Raw genomic sequence first — 16,694 nt, forward strand, 5'->3', positions numbered from 1 at the left:
AAGGCCAACAAGGAGAGATTTGCTGATGAGCGGTATGCGGTTTATTATGTGAGTTTCAATTAATTCTAAGTTTGAAATTTATTCGGTTTACAGTCGATTAACTGTTATCCTAATCACAACGTGTGTTACATAGGAGGACTACACGCAGAGATTGGGTGCCATGACCTAGCAATCTCAGCCGCCTAGTGAAAACGATGACCTCGGCTCCGATACCTTAATGGTAGATCTTGATAGGGTTCGGCGTAACAACGCCTTTAAACCCCACAAGAATCGCATCTTCAGGTTGGGGTCATTCTTAGCCAGCGGCCTTCGCACCTCCACATTGGCAGCTTCATCTGTCTCTGCCTCTACTACCAGCCCTGTCGATCCCGAGGAAGTTGTCGAACTGAGGAAGGTGGTGTAGAAGCTCACACAAGAGCTTTACCAACAAGCTCAACAGTCTGAGCAGAGGTACAACGAGCTTCTTGCACGCATGGGAGACACCACAGCCATCAACTCGTAGATGACAGAGAAGCTGGAGCGGCTAGAGCATTGTGAGAGCATATGGAGGTGTACAACGTGCAGATGCGCGCTGGAGGCAACGGCGCTACTAGTAGGGCATCGACATTAGCACTTACTCTGCCGCCTCAGTAGGGAGAAGACAACAGCGATAACGATTACCGAGATCTATAAGTTTAGGGATATACTTTATTTTATGCCTATTTCATTGTATTCTACTTCTGTGACATTTTATTATATTGAGACAATTGATATTTAATAAAATTATTAGTTGATTTCTGGTAATTTGAAATTTTTGCCCTAATTATGTTAACAAGAATTTTAATTTGACTACTAATTGTGGCTTAATTGTGGAAAAAAACTACCGTAGAATTTACTGGCACAAAAATTCGACAGTAATTAGGCAGCAAAACACATAATATGGAGCCAAAGTTACCGTCGGAATAATTTGATGATAATCAGCAACTTAGTCTTGGCAAATTTATTAAAAAACTGACGAAATATCCGCTGGTAATTAGCATTGGACGAAATAATCTGCTAGTAAACAATTTTTGGCACCGTTCATACCGTCAAATTCAATCCGACGGTACTCAACGCTTTTCTTGTAGTGTAAATAAAATTGCTATGTTATCAGCTTAACACAAGGATAACGAAACGTATACTCAAGGTTGTAAATGCCTAACGATTACTTCATGACAGTATAATACCGGGAGAAGGGAACCTCGGGGTAAGCTACATTCTTTTTACTACAATCATCATAAAAGCACTACTGACTTAAGCATCGGAGTGCCTTTGTAGGTTGTCCTCCTGGCCTGGTGTTAACACGACTCACGTCAGGGTCCCAAAATCTCTTAAGCTCGTGAACAATCAAGGATAATGATGCATGAGCATCTTTAGTTGTTTTTTTTAGTATTTCTTTTAGTAAAGTTAGTGAATTTCTTATTCTTAATTGAGATTTTAGTGTTTTAATCAATATTTTTTGAAGTTGCTTTAAGCTATGGTATGTGTAGGAAAGTGTTGAAAATGAGTAAGAACAAGGATGAAAAGGAGTAAGCAACCATAGCACTAAAGAGCAAGACATAGAATGAACAAACAGAAGAGCAAACAGAGAACCTTCTAGACAACATAACAAGCAAAAAGAGAAGCACCTCTAGGAGCCAAATTCCAACCATGCGTATATATGCCAAAGTCTGGGCGTATATATGCCAAATTGCCATGTGTTCTACTTGCCTCACCAGGCGTATATATGCACAACCAAAAGCCCTTCTAGTAGCCAACCAACCCATGCATATATACGCCAAAGCTTATGCGTATATACGCCAAATTGCAATGCGTTCTACGTGCTTCACCAGGCGTATATACGCACAAGTAAAATGCACCTCCAGTGGCCAACTCCTTTCATGCGTAATGCTTGGAAACCATGGGTATATACTTGAGGAACCATCCGTATAATGCATGGGCCAAAAACACCTCCAGGGACATCTCATTCTTTCACTAATCTCTCCAACTTCAAGTGATTGCTTTGTCAGCCCAAGATTAAGTTTCAAGCCCATGATTTCAATTAAGAAAGGCACCAAGTTTTGAATTTCAATTGCAAGAAAGATCATTAGCTAATTAAGATTTATTAAGAAAAGATTTGATTTGAATTAGATTTGATTCTATTTTTATTTAGTTTGAATTCTAAGTTATTGTTTAGGTTTTAAATAAGTCCTTGTCCACAAACATGGGGATTGATCATCATATACCACACACCACACTTTATAGTTTTGTATTCATTCCACCATGAGCAACCACTACAAGGAAACCTAATTTCAGCGGCTATATTAGGGGAGCGGTCAATTAGAACCGCCGTCGCTGCTACCCTAATTTCATATTCCCGCGGTTGAGAGCAACCTGCCTCTGAAAAATAAATCCGGCGGCGGCCATCGTTTTCACTCCACGGCGATTCATGGAATTCGCGCCATTCTATGCTTAAACCGCCTAATTTCTCTTTCGTTCGCACTTCTCGCTAGCTCCACTACCCACTATCCACCATTACCTCAGTTCTTCATTTTTCCAAAACCTAGCTTGGCGCCCAGAACCCCAATTCCAGTGAACAAAACCTCTTCGTGCAGAACAAAAATCTACAAGGAATCATGGTTTAGCAAAACTATACGCATTTGTTCCTGTCTCTGGTAAGCTAATTGTATTTTTCTTTGTTCTTTTTCGATTCAATTTTATACTTCTTCTAGTTAATAATCACTAATAATCCATTATCTTATTATTTAGTTGTTTCTCCTTCTTGTTCATCACTGTGAGAACGCACGAATTTCTCTTCTGGAAGTGCAAATTTCTGCAATTTAAGGTTACTCTGTCTCTTTCTCTACTATTAGAAATTTAGGGGTTTATTGGATATAAATTGTAAAGAGGAATTCATACTTATTACTTAATAATGTCTTGATTAAAAGACAATCTAGCTTGAAACTAATAACAGGAAATTGTCCGATGAAGTAGTACGCTTGAAGAAGTTCTTTATGTGATTTAATTTGTATGCAATCTGTGTAATTTCATTGATGAATTCATCATTGGGATCGGAGTTGCATATTTGATCATATTTTCTGTTTAAATTAGTTCTCAATTGAGGTTTAAATTATGAAGTAAAATAAGCAACTAAGAGAAGAAAGGAGGGTGTGTTTGTTTGTTTGTGAGCTAAGTAAAAATTCTACATAGAACAATAATCATGACAAATAAAAAAATAAACAAAATCTGAGATACAAAACACAAGAAGAAATAGACCCAAAACTGATTGCAAGTAGAATCTGACTACAATGGAATAATAAAACTCCAAAGAAACCACCATGCATGCATATCAGAGAGGTATTTGATTTGTTTGATTAATTGATTAATTGGGTTTTGCAGGTCTTAAGCTGAAATAGTTATCCTCTCTGGTTTATATTCTTAGCAAAGGAAGCCAAATTGAGTCAAGACCAACTTTGGCACAGGTAATAATTATTAGTATTTTAAGATTTGTCTAATTTTGTTGATGAATATTAATAATTAAAGTTAAAAAATGGATTATTTATTTTACTATGAATGCTAGCCCTGTTTTCTGATGTATTCATACTTCTATAGTCAAATAGCTACTGCCAAGTGCCAATACTAAAAGTATAGATTATATTATTCCTATTCCACCACTGAACACATGCAAGTAACCAATAAAATGTCGTTTACTAATTCCCCTATCAATCAAGTAAATAGCTACTACCCCTTTATGTTTGTCTCGTCTATACTTCGTAAAACTTTGGTAAAACTTTTTGTTGTAGTGCATCAAGACAGGATCTCTTCCATTCTCAAATTTTGAGGTTCTTACAGCTCATCTCTGGAAGGTAAGTTAGTTAAGTTTGTTGCGTGCTATTTATTTATCTATTTCTTTATTGATTATTATTAAAGTTTAGCTAATAATGAGTTCTTTTAATGAAACATTTTCAAATATTTAAAAACAATGTTTTGACAAAGATCTGATTAGCTGATATGAATGTTTATTTGTTTCTTGACCTCTTTTGTTTGCTACTTATTCAAGGGAAGTAAGTGTGTGCACCCACCATTATAATTGTTGAATCTAATAAACACAATGACATAAACATGATTTGGCAAGTTTTTGAAAGTATTAGCACATGCAACAATAGGCAAGGGGTCCACTGTTCATGTAACAAGCGACAATTGATATTCTTTAGCTTATCCCTTCTCTAGTTTATCCCTTCTCTATTTCTGTAAATAAAAAAAAAAGAAAACATGGACAATTTAAACAAAATTTTCCTTTAAGATAATAATTTATACTACCATCAAGAGTTAAAAACTTGATAAATGGCAAAGACAAGAGATTCATGTCCATGGATGAAAAATGATTGCTTCTGTTTTTTATTAATGTCATAAAGCACACATGTATCTGCTGTGGTCTTTAGCTGAAACCAAAAAGATGTTATGAAAGATTTCAGGATTTAAACTAATTGACAACTAAAACAACCCAAGAAAAGGAATTGGAAATAAGTGCAAGATAAAGAATAAGTTAACCTGATTTTTTTATTATTACTTTACATGCTTTTCTTTGATTAGAAATAGAACACATGCACACACATTTAAAGGTCCAAAAGGCTTGAATCATTATATAGTTATTTGTTAGTTTGGTGCCTCTTTATACATATATATGTGAGTCATTTAGCTTTTACAAATTTTTATAAACTAAAATAGTTCATGAGTACTCAAATAAGATAGATGAAATTAGTTCTTTGCATAAACTTAAAACAGCTGATTTCTTATCCACTACTTCTCTTCCATGTTTGGTGTTGTGCACTTTCTTTATTGACATTTTACCATATGCTTCAATAATAGATTATATGATGCAGAGACTCCATACAGAGAACAATAAGCATTAGTCTATTGAAGCATAGACCATTCAACTTTACATAGCGAATTTGACTAAAACAATTAGTATTATGCTAACTGCGTAGTTTAATGGAGACATCCTCATCAAAGTTGGTTGGTGATGGGGATTACCCTCTTTTTTTATAAACTGATTTAATTAGTAATTTTATCAAGTGTTTTTAAAGTATATATTCATTAAATTATTTTTAATTTATTATTATATTTGTTAGGAAAAAATTAAAGATTTAGCTAGAGAATACTAGAAATAAAAGAGAAATAGTATTTTTTATTTTTAAGATTGATTCACTTATTATTTTATTAGTATTAAATTGAAGATGAGTGATAATTAATTGAAAAACAAAGATATCAAGGGCATTTCTGATATCTTTGTTTTTCAATAGTTGAAGTAGATCAGGAATTCAATAGTTGAAGCATGCTTTGGGCTATTTTGTGCAATAGGTTTGTGTCTATTTAAAATTCACACGTAGTGATATCATTGACATTTTTGTATACTTTTACATTAGGACTTTTCATGAATGAGAGCTCCATGAGTAAAATTACATCTTATATGGTTGACTAAGGACTCCAGACTAGTTTTGAATATAATTAGTACTTAATCAAAGGTAAATCCGAATGGGTACCTAACTTCTAAACATGACAGATAGCCTGGTAATGGATCGTAAAAATTAGTCAACTTGCATAAAAACTCTAGATCATAAATTAATTTATATAATCGTTCATTAGTGTGTTCTCCGTGGTCTGCGATTATTTAGTTTCACTTGCTGTAAACAACACCGGACGTGCATTATTTCTGATCATATTTTCATGCATTTGCTATAGAGATATTTATTTTGTTGTTTAGATGGTCTTGAAGTTAAATTGTCTAGTTTTGAGTGCATAGCTAGCTAACTAATTATGGACTTTTTTTTGGATGGAATTGAAAGAATGGAGAATGTATAGTAAATAGTGATGATGCATTAACAGTTAAGTCTTAAGAGTAGTACCATCTCTCTCTTACTTTCTTTGTGAAACTGCAAATGCAACTGCATGTGGAACTATTGCGTTTTATGTCTGAAATTGGTGCTAAGTAACAGAATTTTTATTCCAACCCATAAGAGCAGTAAATGCATGCAATGATATCCAATTTTTATTATTTTAAGAGAGGGGGAGGGGGCAGGGGAAAACTATGATTTGAGCTGGTTTTTGGAATTGTATTTTTAAGGTGCGTTTGGCAGGATAACAAGCCAACCTCTTGTGGTTTTTGCCAACCTACATAGCTACTATCTTTCATCCATGTTAATTCATTTTTCTAATTCTAATTCTAATTCTTATTTTATTATTTTTCTTTCGCAGTGAAGGCTGTTTTGTTTGGAAGTAACATACCTACCTATTCCATTTTACTTATCTACTATTTTTTTTGAAAAACAAGTAAGTAACATCTTTTTCCCTATGGTTGGTAGATTAGTATTTTTAAAAAATATATATTTACATAGTTGTTACTAAATAGTGCACATGGCTTTAAACCAGAACAAAACACTTTAAATCTATGGAAGTTCTGGATAAATCGTGGATTAAGAGACCACAAAATTCTCTTGAGTATGCACAAGGTGTGTCAAGATTTATTGAGTTTGCTTTTGCACATCACTCTGCCGATGGAACAATCATATGTCCATGTAATGCATGTGCTTTTAAGAAGTGGCTAACAAGGGACGAGGTGTACGATCATTTGATTTGTACACAATTCCTAATAGGATATACATTTTGGTTTTACCATGGAGAGCGCTCGATAGGAGAAACTAGCAACGTCTCAAATAGTATTTTTTTCAGACTTACAACAAAATTCTATGGCCGACGAGCAGCATCCTATTGTCGAGGTTGATTCAATTCGAAACTTGATTAGTGAAGGTCTAGGAGTTGGTGGGAACATCAGAAATGAAACACCCGTCATAGAAAATGAAGTCATTGATGGTGGTGCTCAAAGATTAGATCCTAGTGAATCTCATGCAACTCTTGAAGTGAAAGGGTTTAGCAAGCTGCTTAAGGATGGAGAAGAGCCGTTATATGAAGGGTGTACGAGATACTCGAAGTTATCTTTTCTATTGAAGTTGTTCCATATTAAATCCCTTTGTGGTATGACCGACAAGTCCATGAAGATGATTTTAGAACTATTGAGTGACGCATTCGAATATACAAGGATTCCAAGTTCTTTTTGAGGCAAAAAAGATCATTTCTAAACTCAATTTGGATTGCAAGAAGATACATGCTTGCCCAAACAATTGTATGTTGTATTGGGGCGAAGATGAGAACAGGGAGACATGTAAGGTCTGTAATAGGTCTAGATGGAAGACATATAAGAAAAAAGGTCCAGTTGAGGCATCAAGTATTATTGGTAACAAAAAGAAGATGCATCCAGCAAAAGTTCTTCATTACTTTCCTTTAAAATCTCGATTGAAAAGATTGTTCTACTCGTCAAAGACTGCTGCTGATATGCGATGGCATGCTACAGCTGAGAATAAGGATAACGCAATGAGACATCCAAGAGACTCTGAGGCCTGGAAAAGGTTTGATTTGGAGCACTCCAACTTTGCATCCGATCCACGAAATGTGCGTCTTGCATTAGCTACTGATGGCTTCAATCCACATGGAACTTTGAGTGCAAATCATAGTATTTGGCCTGTCATTCTCATTCCGTATAATACTCCTCCATAGACGTGTATGAAATCGACATCATTCATAATTTCAATGATAATTCCTGGCAAGAAAATGCCAGGAAATAACATAGATATTTATTTGTAACCTCTAATAAAAGAGTTAAAGGAGTTATGGGTTGAGGGTTGTGATGCATATGATGCTTTAACACAAGAAGTGTTTAAGTTGCACGCAGCTTTTTTGTGGACAATTAGTGACTTTCCTGGGTTAGGGACTCTTTCTGGATAGAATACATAAACAGGACTTGCTTGCCCATCTTGCAACTTCGATAACATCCCTCATCGTCTCAATCACAGCAAAAAGTATTGTTTTATGGGTCATCATCGCTTTCTGGATCAGAGACACAAGTTTAGATTAAACACCGTTCAATTTAATGGAAGACAAGAAACAAGGCTTCCACCAAGAACATTATCTGGCAGTGAAATCCTTTCATAAGTTGAGAATATTAATGTCACCTTTGGCCGAAGAGAAGAAATAGGAAGAAGTGGTAAAAGATTACGCACTGGTGGAACTGTTGAAGGAGGTGGTACTCAACAATGGAAAAAGAAGAGCATTTTTTTTGAGTTACCATATTGGAAGTCTAATTTGCTGCGTCACAATCTCGATATGATGCATATTGAGAAAAATGTATGTGACAACGTGCTATATACTTTGTTAAATGATAGTTCGAAGTCAAAAGATCACATAAATGCTCGAAGAGACCTTCAAGAAATGGGTATCAAGCCTGATCTGTGGCCAAGGGAAAATGGAAAGTGTCCTCCGGCAATTTATACTCTGAACAATTTGGGTAAGAAGAGATTCTTGACAACTTTGAAAAATGTCACTGTTCCCGATGGTTATACAAGCAACATATCAAGGTGCATTGACCTAGAGTCTCTTAAGTTGAGTGGGATGCTAAAAAGTCATGATTGTCATATACTTATGGAGCAATTATTACCATTAGCCATGCGAACAGGGCTGCCTGATGAGGTCTCTGCAATGCTTATTGAGACGTGTTCATTCTTTAGACAATTATGTGGTAAAGCGTTAAGTGCCCCCTGTTTGGAAAAGTTGCAAGATCAAATTGTCCTCACGTTATGCCATATGGAAATGTTATTCCCTCCTTCATTCTTCACAGTTATGGTTCACTTGATGGTGCACCTTGTAGAAGAAGCTAAACTTGGAGGCCCTGTCCATTATAGATGGATGTACCCTATTGAGAGGTAAAATTATTAGCTTAGATCGTTATTTATAACTTTGTTGGATAGTATTTAATCTTCATTCCTGGATAGGTATTTAAGACACTTGAAGTCATATGTACGTAACAAAGCACAACCAGAAGGATCCATAGCGCAAGGATACTTAATTGAAGAAATTCTTACATTTTGCTCCAGATATTTAGAGAACATTGAGACTAGATGGAATCGACCTCGCCGAGTTGATGATGAACCAACCCATGAAGAATCAAATCCTTGGTTAGATACTTTGTTTCCTCAAGTAGGCAAACCACTTGGTGTTTCCTCATATTTCACTTTCACAGCCACCGAGAAGTTACAAGCTCATAGACATGTGTTAACTAATTGCTCCATAGTTGACAACTATCTCCAGTGAGTATCTCAGCATGTTCTAATTCATATTTGTAAAATTCTTTTAATGACCTTTAATCCTAATATTAAGACATATATAGGGAGTTTAGAAACATTGTACGAAAGCAATTAAGAAGTCGCACAAGAAATACATCAGAGATAGACAAGAAAGTTCATAGAGAGTTTGCAAGTTGGTTCTCTACCCGTGTGAGTCAAATTCTTCCTCGTTGAAGTTATTTTTTTCAATTTCCATCATATGAAGTTGATAAAAAATTCATCATGCTTTCTTAGATTGTTCGAGATCTTGATAAAATTGAAGAATCTAAGAGAATGGTATTTTGTAGTCTTGCCAAAGGGCCGATTGACCAAGCCAGAAGATTTTCTGCATATAATGTCAATGGATACAAGTTTAGGACTGTAGAACGTGAAAAAAGATTTAAAAACTCAAAACAGTGGTATTTTTGGGACATTTGGAACAAGAAGTTACTCCCGCAATAGTGATCCCAACATGAGGTTTGGAGCAGTTCCTTATTATGGAAAGTTAGTCGACATCATTGAACTTAATTATGATGGTATATTCTTTGTAACCTTGTTTAAATGTGAATGGGCTAACACAACAAACCCAAGGGCCATGAAAATAGACAAGTTAGGTTTTACCTCTATCAACTTTAGTAGATTGATACATACCGGTGAGCATGAAGATGATGAGCCATATATTAAGGCTAACAAAGCTCAAATGGTTTATTATGTGGAGGATGAGAAAGAAAAAGGTTGGAGCATACCAATTCAAGTAAAGCCAAGAGACTTATATGATATGGGCAATGAGGATGAAGACATAATTTATGACAGTGTGGGTTATCCATCACAAGATTTGGGACAATTTTTTCCAGATAACATTTCACATGTACCATTAGCAAGATCAATTATAGACGAAGAAAGTTTAGAGTAATGTAAGTCTTCAGTTGCAAGTCATAGAGTGTTATTTATTGTTTTCTTTCATAATTTTATGTTTTATTACATATACTTAATACTTTGAATTAGTGGTTTCTTGTTTCTTTGGTTCTTAGCTGATAAAATTAAGTACTATTATTTTATTTTCATTATGTTATTGATATATTAATCTTAATATCTCTTGATACGTTGTAGAAATGACTAAGAGAAAGGTTGTTTCTTCACGTGAGAATACATCTACTCGAGTTCAATGATTCACCCCCGTTGATCAAGATGAGTCCTCTCAATCCATAGAGCCTGAAGCTACTTTATCTACTGATTCAGAAGTTCCACATGTTCAATTAGATGTACAAGGAAGAAAGTCCAATAAGTACTGGACAGTTGAATTGGAAGGTACGTTATTAAGTTTAGTTCAATTATAGCACTGTATATTTAAATTTCTATAAGGAAGGAAGTATAATAATGTATGGTATACTACTTGAATAATTTGATAGATGCAAATGGAATGATTAAGGAATGTCACTTAAGGTTGAAAGATGTATGGGTGCTGTCTCGTGAGACTAAAATTATTGTGCATTAGAATGAGCATGGCCAACCGATTGGTGAATCTGGTGGACTTTTAGGATTGTTTTTGGGAGTTGTTGCTGGAAATTTCAAGAACTTTCCTATAAGTTATGAGAAATAGCCTTTGGTTCCAAAAGAGCCATACAAAAATGGAGCCTACAGGATATTATTCAGGTTCTTTTTTATTTAATTATTTAATAACAATTTAATTATTTTCAATACATGCATTCCTATGTTCTAGTATTGTGTCATCCAAGGACAATTTCAGCTGTTATTTATTAATGAAAATAATATAGCTGGCCAACTCACTAAATGCCCCCTAACCTAATACGTATTGTTGTTGAATAACTGAAGATGGGCTATTCATGAAAAAGTTACTAGCTAGCTTATTCTCTTAATTAAATTTGTATTGGCCACTCACCAGATATTCTATGCTTTATTTATTTAACTATTGAATGTGCTTGGTTAGGTAATCAGATAATCAACTATTTTTTAACTAACACTAAAGTTAATTTCATTCTTCATTCTTTCCTCATCCTTCTTTTTACTTCTGTTTTTTTTTTTTTTTGTTAGCAAAAAAAAAATTGATGTTTAAATTTTTTGTTGTCAAATTTATAAATGAAAAAACCAATTTAAAAACTGGGTCTATGTTTCTTTTTATTGGTGGCAAGAAACTTGTCTTTCATTTTATTTTATTTGATTTTCAGGCATTCACTGTTTTACTATGTGCTTTCCTGGCTTTTTTATTTAGATAAATATGTAAAATATATTACTTATCTACACGTGCATAAGTGTACCACACTAATATATTTCTTATGTTGCATGCCTCTTATGGCCATATTATGTTATTATTTTAGTTGTAAATATACATTTTGTGGTTCTGATATGCTAATAATTAACTTCTTTGGTGCCATATTATGCTAATAATTAACTTCCTGCATCTCAGATTGGCAATTGGGCATAGCATGAGTCTATGAACATTTTTGTGAATTATGTTCCAATTTTAGTTATTAATAAGTTTAAATAATTTTACCTATAAGTCTATGTTATAATTATTCAGGTTAATTATTTTTATGTTTATACTATGTAGAGATTCTTTAAAGTTGATGATGGATAGCAAAAGAAGTACATACTGCAAAATCTTGGTAGGAAGTGAAAAGATGATAGATGCAAATTGTTTAACGACAATTATAATTGGAATCTTACTCGAGAGCAAAATATAGCATTGTTACCAAAAGGAGTTGGAGTTAGCTTGGATCAATGGGCAACTTTTATTGATTATAGATTAAAGTCCAGAACTCAGGTAATTGTATGAACACACATTCTATCTTTCACTTTATATTGACAAGTTGCTAATTGAATTTGCATGGGTAGAAAATGTGTGAGAAAAATGCAAGTAATCGAGAAAAACAAACAATTCCTCATACACTCGGATCGAAGACGATTGCTAGAAAGAAACACGAGTTGGTTTGTGATTGAGTCTTTATCAGGATAATATTATGTTATTTAATTTTTACATGCGTTGAAATTGAATTTCGATTTATTGAATTGATAGGAAACTGCAAACAAGAGAGTTTTTACTAGAGCTGAAATGTATCCAATTAGTCATAAGAACGATGGATCTTTTGTTAATGATGAGGCTAGAGAGAAAAGTGTAAGCACTTTCCCTTTATTTTGGCTTTGTTTGTTAATGATGATGGATATTATTCTAATGATTATGCATTTCTCAAATTTTTATCATAGGAACAATTAACTTTGCTTCAAGCTAATGAGAGTTCTACTGATGATGCATATATCAAGTTATTTGGAAAAGAACACCCGGGTCGTGTTAGAGGTGTAGGATTTGGTGTTTATCCCTCCCAAATCATGAAATCTTCTAATAGTTTAGGAGGGGCATCTTCTTCATGCAATCATGACTTTGATATGGCTAAAGTTCGCTCTATGGAAGTAGAATTACAAGAGAATAAAGCAATAATTTCTTTATTACAAGCCTAGGTGACATATTTCATTAATCATTGTATGGGTGAAAAAGTGCCACATGACTTTCCTACAGCTACGAATAATGGGGTAAATATTATATATAGATTTTTTTTCTTGAATCTTTCATTGTGCATGATTTAGTAAAATAATGATTTAGTTATTGTTATTCATTTTCTTAATTTGTGTAGATGACTTATGTCTTTTCATATTAGACTTAAATTATTTAACGGTCTTTGTTTTTATTCTAACATATTTTTATTTTTTTTTTAATCCTAGGTTGCAGAATCTCCAATAGAAACAAGGTCACCTTCTACTATTCCATGAAGTAGTTGTAGAATTTTATGATTGAAGTGAATGAAGACCTTTATTATCAAAGTAACTCTTTATTTTAGGCTTATAACTTAGTTAAATATTAATAGCAAAATTCTTTTCCAATTCAATTTTAGTATTGCATTATTTGAATTTACTTTGATATGTAAATATAGGTGTTAAACACTGATTGTGTTGGATTTATGATTATGTAAGACTTATTAAATATATATTATATTTTGAAATGCAATGTTCATATTATTTTGGTCATTTTTCTATTTTACTTTGAGATGTAGATTTTAATATTTGTAGTAGTTATTTTTTTTATTAGGATTGAAGTGGTAGGAAATAGTTTATATATAAATTTATTTTTTTTAAAAAAAAAACATGATACAAAAAAAAACAAACATGATGCAGTTTTTGCGGCAGTTAAAAACTGCCGTGATTATCATGGTAGAATTTCCTGCCGGCCTTTTAGCGGCGGTTTAAAACCGCCGTGAATGTTCAATGCTAACTAAAATTTCGGATTTTGCGGCGGTTTTTAAACTGCCGCCATACACCCACTCTGCCTGGTTCATGCACATAGTGGCGGTTTTAAACCGCCGCTATTTTCCGAGAGACTCTGGCGGCGGTTGTTCCAGCGGTTCTTCAAAATTGCCGCCGCTGCTGTGCCGTTGGTTGACCTGGCCGCGTTTCGCTCACTGCCGGGAGCTGATTCTAGCGGCGGTTATAACCGCCGCAACCCCCCAAAATAACCGCCGCCGCTTTGCTATTTTGTTGTAGTGAACTAATCTCTTTAGTTAAGGTTAGGAGCTCTGTTTATCTCTTTTATAGATTATCAATATGAGTGTTTTACTTTATTTAAGGTTTATGCTTTGATCTATTTCATGATTGAGTTTTCGTTATTTATCCCTAAAGATTTGGAATTGTTGGGAAACATTCTAACTCCGTTTTAGATTCTGAATATTGTTTTGGAAAAAGTAATATTAGAATTAGCTTAAAAACTCTTTCTCACAATTTTTTTTATTTAACTAGGAATAGTGTTTCAAAAAGTATGCGATACTTTATCATTTGCAATTTAGTTTGAATAAGTGACATAAAATTCAGATTAGAAAACTTTTGGAAATCATTCTTTCTTGTAAGTTTTAATTGTTTAGGACTAATTTGGATAAGTGACATATAGTTCAACCTAAGGACTATTCTTGAATCTTATTTGAAACTAAATCAGATTTGTGCTTCACCTCTTTTCTTAAATAATTGACTAAGGAATTAGTGATTAATTAGGTTAAAGAGAAATTGAGTTGTTAAAGAATTGGAATTTGATTATTTATGATTTGTCGTGATTGATCTCTGCATACCTCAAATAAATGAACACAATGATTGTTTTCCTAGACAGTGAACATCTCTGAAACCTTAACATTCTCATCATCATTGTTTTTATTCACTGTTTGCCTCTGTTTACACGTTTGAATAATTCACTCCTCTATTTTTTATTTGTCTATTTAGAATAATCAATTAATCATTGTTGCTTAATTCATTAATTCTCATGGGAACAATAACCCACTCACCGCGGTATTACTTGATACGATTTGGTGTACTTGCCGAGTTGTAGTTTTGAAAAATTTTGTATCAGGTATAGACATTTGGCACCATCTGTGGGGACCCTCATACGCTTAGTACCATGGCTTATCATAAAATACAATTAACTGTTAACCCAAACACTCCCCACAAAGAAAGGCTTCACAAAGATGAGCACGAAACTGACCTCAACACCACGGATAAGCATCAAGTTCCTCCGGGTTTTGAGCACCATCAGAACCATAATACCGAAGCTTAGCACTTCGTAGGCTTGGGCCTGGCAAATTATGTTCATGCGATGCAGGAGATGCGTCATAAGATGCAGGAGTTAGAGCGTAAACTTGCTAAATATTTGCAATCTCGACAATTCCGATATCAGAGTCATATGACAAGAGGTTGATGAAACAACCGAGAAAGGAGAATGTCGGAGAGATTTCAATGTCGTAGACATGAGGACGAATGCCAATGATCCCATTTTCCACGAAGGAATAAGAGAGAGTCTCTTCGACATGAGAAAGTACATTGGGATCATGAGAGACAAGGAAAGTTTAATTCCAAGTCTGCCAGTCTAAAAGGAAGCGAACTTCGCAAAGGAGTCCGAGTCCTAGAAGGCATAGGGATTCTTGGGAACACATAATCATGGGACAAACTCCATTCACTTCGCATGTTCTTCAACTCAGGCTGCCCAAATACTTTGACAAGCCGATAGACTAGAGTATGAAGGCAAGTCAGGTCCTCAAGAGCAAATTGACGCCTTTGAGGCACGAATGAACTTAGAAGGAGTAGGAGATGCTATAAAGTGTAAGACATTTATGGTTACACTATTTGGGCTTACGATGGCATGGTTTAATACTTTACCTTTTGGTTCTATTATCGTTTCACGATATCAAGATAAAGTTTCTTACTTATTTCACTACAAAACAAACTCAAGCTAAGCATCCCATTTCACTACTTAGGGTAGAGCAAAGATTTGGGAAAAACATTTGAGATTCTCTAGATCACTTCAATAAGACACTTTTGGAAGTTAACACACAAACTCCTGAAGTCATGTGTCTTTGTCTCATAGTTGGATTACTCGAAGAAGATTTCAGAAAACATCTCACTTCTAAAGATGTCAAATCTCTGAAAGAAATCCATAAAATTGCTCTAGAATACATGAGGGACAAAAACATTTTGAGAGTAGTTTTAACGATACGAAAGAATCTAGCCCCCTCGCCTAATAAGGCGAGGAGTTCGGGGCAAAATACTCCGAAGTCATCAGTTCCACATGTGGAAAAGTTCTCCATATATACACCTTTGGTTGCATCATTGGCAGAAGTCTATCAACAAGTTTTTCATAAAGGTATGTTGCCAAAAGCAAGGCAACTTCTAGGATATATTGCCATGTTTTCCATAAAGGTATATTGCCATGTTTCCCAGGGGAGGCATAAAGTCCACAAGGTCATTTCCCGTCATTCCAAGATTCGCATTACCTATTCTACCTTTGCCTTACCCGCAACTGCGTCTACGAGTCAACATCAGGTCCATGTTCACACCAAACAAGTGATATCAAGTTAATCAATCTCAATATCACAAGTTTAGTACTTTCAAGCCCCAAATGCATGCTCATGAACATTCATGCCACATATATCAGTTAGATAACCTAATTTACCATGTAAAGACTCCCAAAGTATGCCCAGAAGTACAGTCAGTTAGTCCCTCAAGCTCTACAAAAACGAATTACTCTGATACCATAATGTAACACCCTACCACACAGGGCTTTACGCTTAAGCTGTAAAACGGAGGTGGTGTGGTATTACGATCTCTAAAATAAAACATACATACATAATATGGTTGAAGGAATATAATATTCAAGGAGTCTTGAAGGTTGGTTAAAGTAAAGTCATGAAGATAAAAGTGCAATGCTCAAGATAACGTTTACTTGCGTACGAAGAAAGCATATGTGGTGTTGTCAGTGATGATGATAACGATGGTGGTGGCAGCAATATTGATAATGACGACATTGAAAAAGGAAGTGTGTAAAAAAAAGAAGAGAGAGGGAGGAAGAAAAAGAAAAAGAAAAAACAGTAACAATAACAGTAACAGCAATAACAATGACAATGCGTACAAGATAATAACAAAAGAGAAGAAAGAGAACAA

Source organism: Arachis duranensis, chromosome 6, assembly GCF_000817695.3.
Source record: "Arachis duranensis cultivar V14167 chromosome 6, aradu.V14167.gnm2.J7QH, whole genome shotgun sequence".
NCBI classification, from domain to species: Eukaryota; Viridiplantae; Streptophyta; class Magnoliopsida; order Fabales; family Fabaceae; genus Arachis; species Arachis duranensis.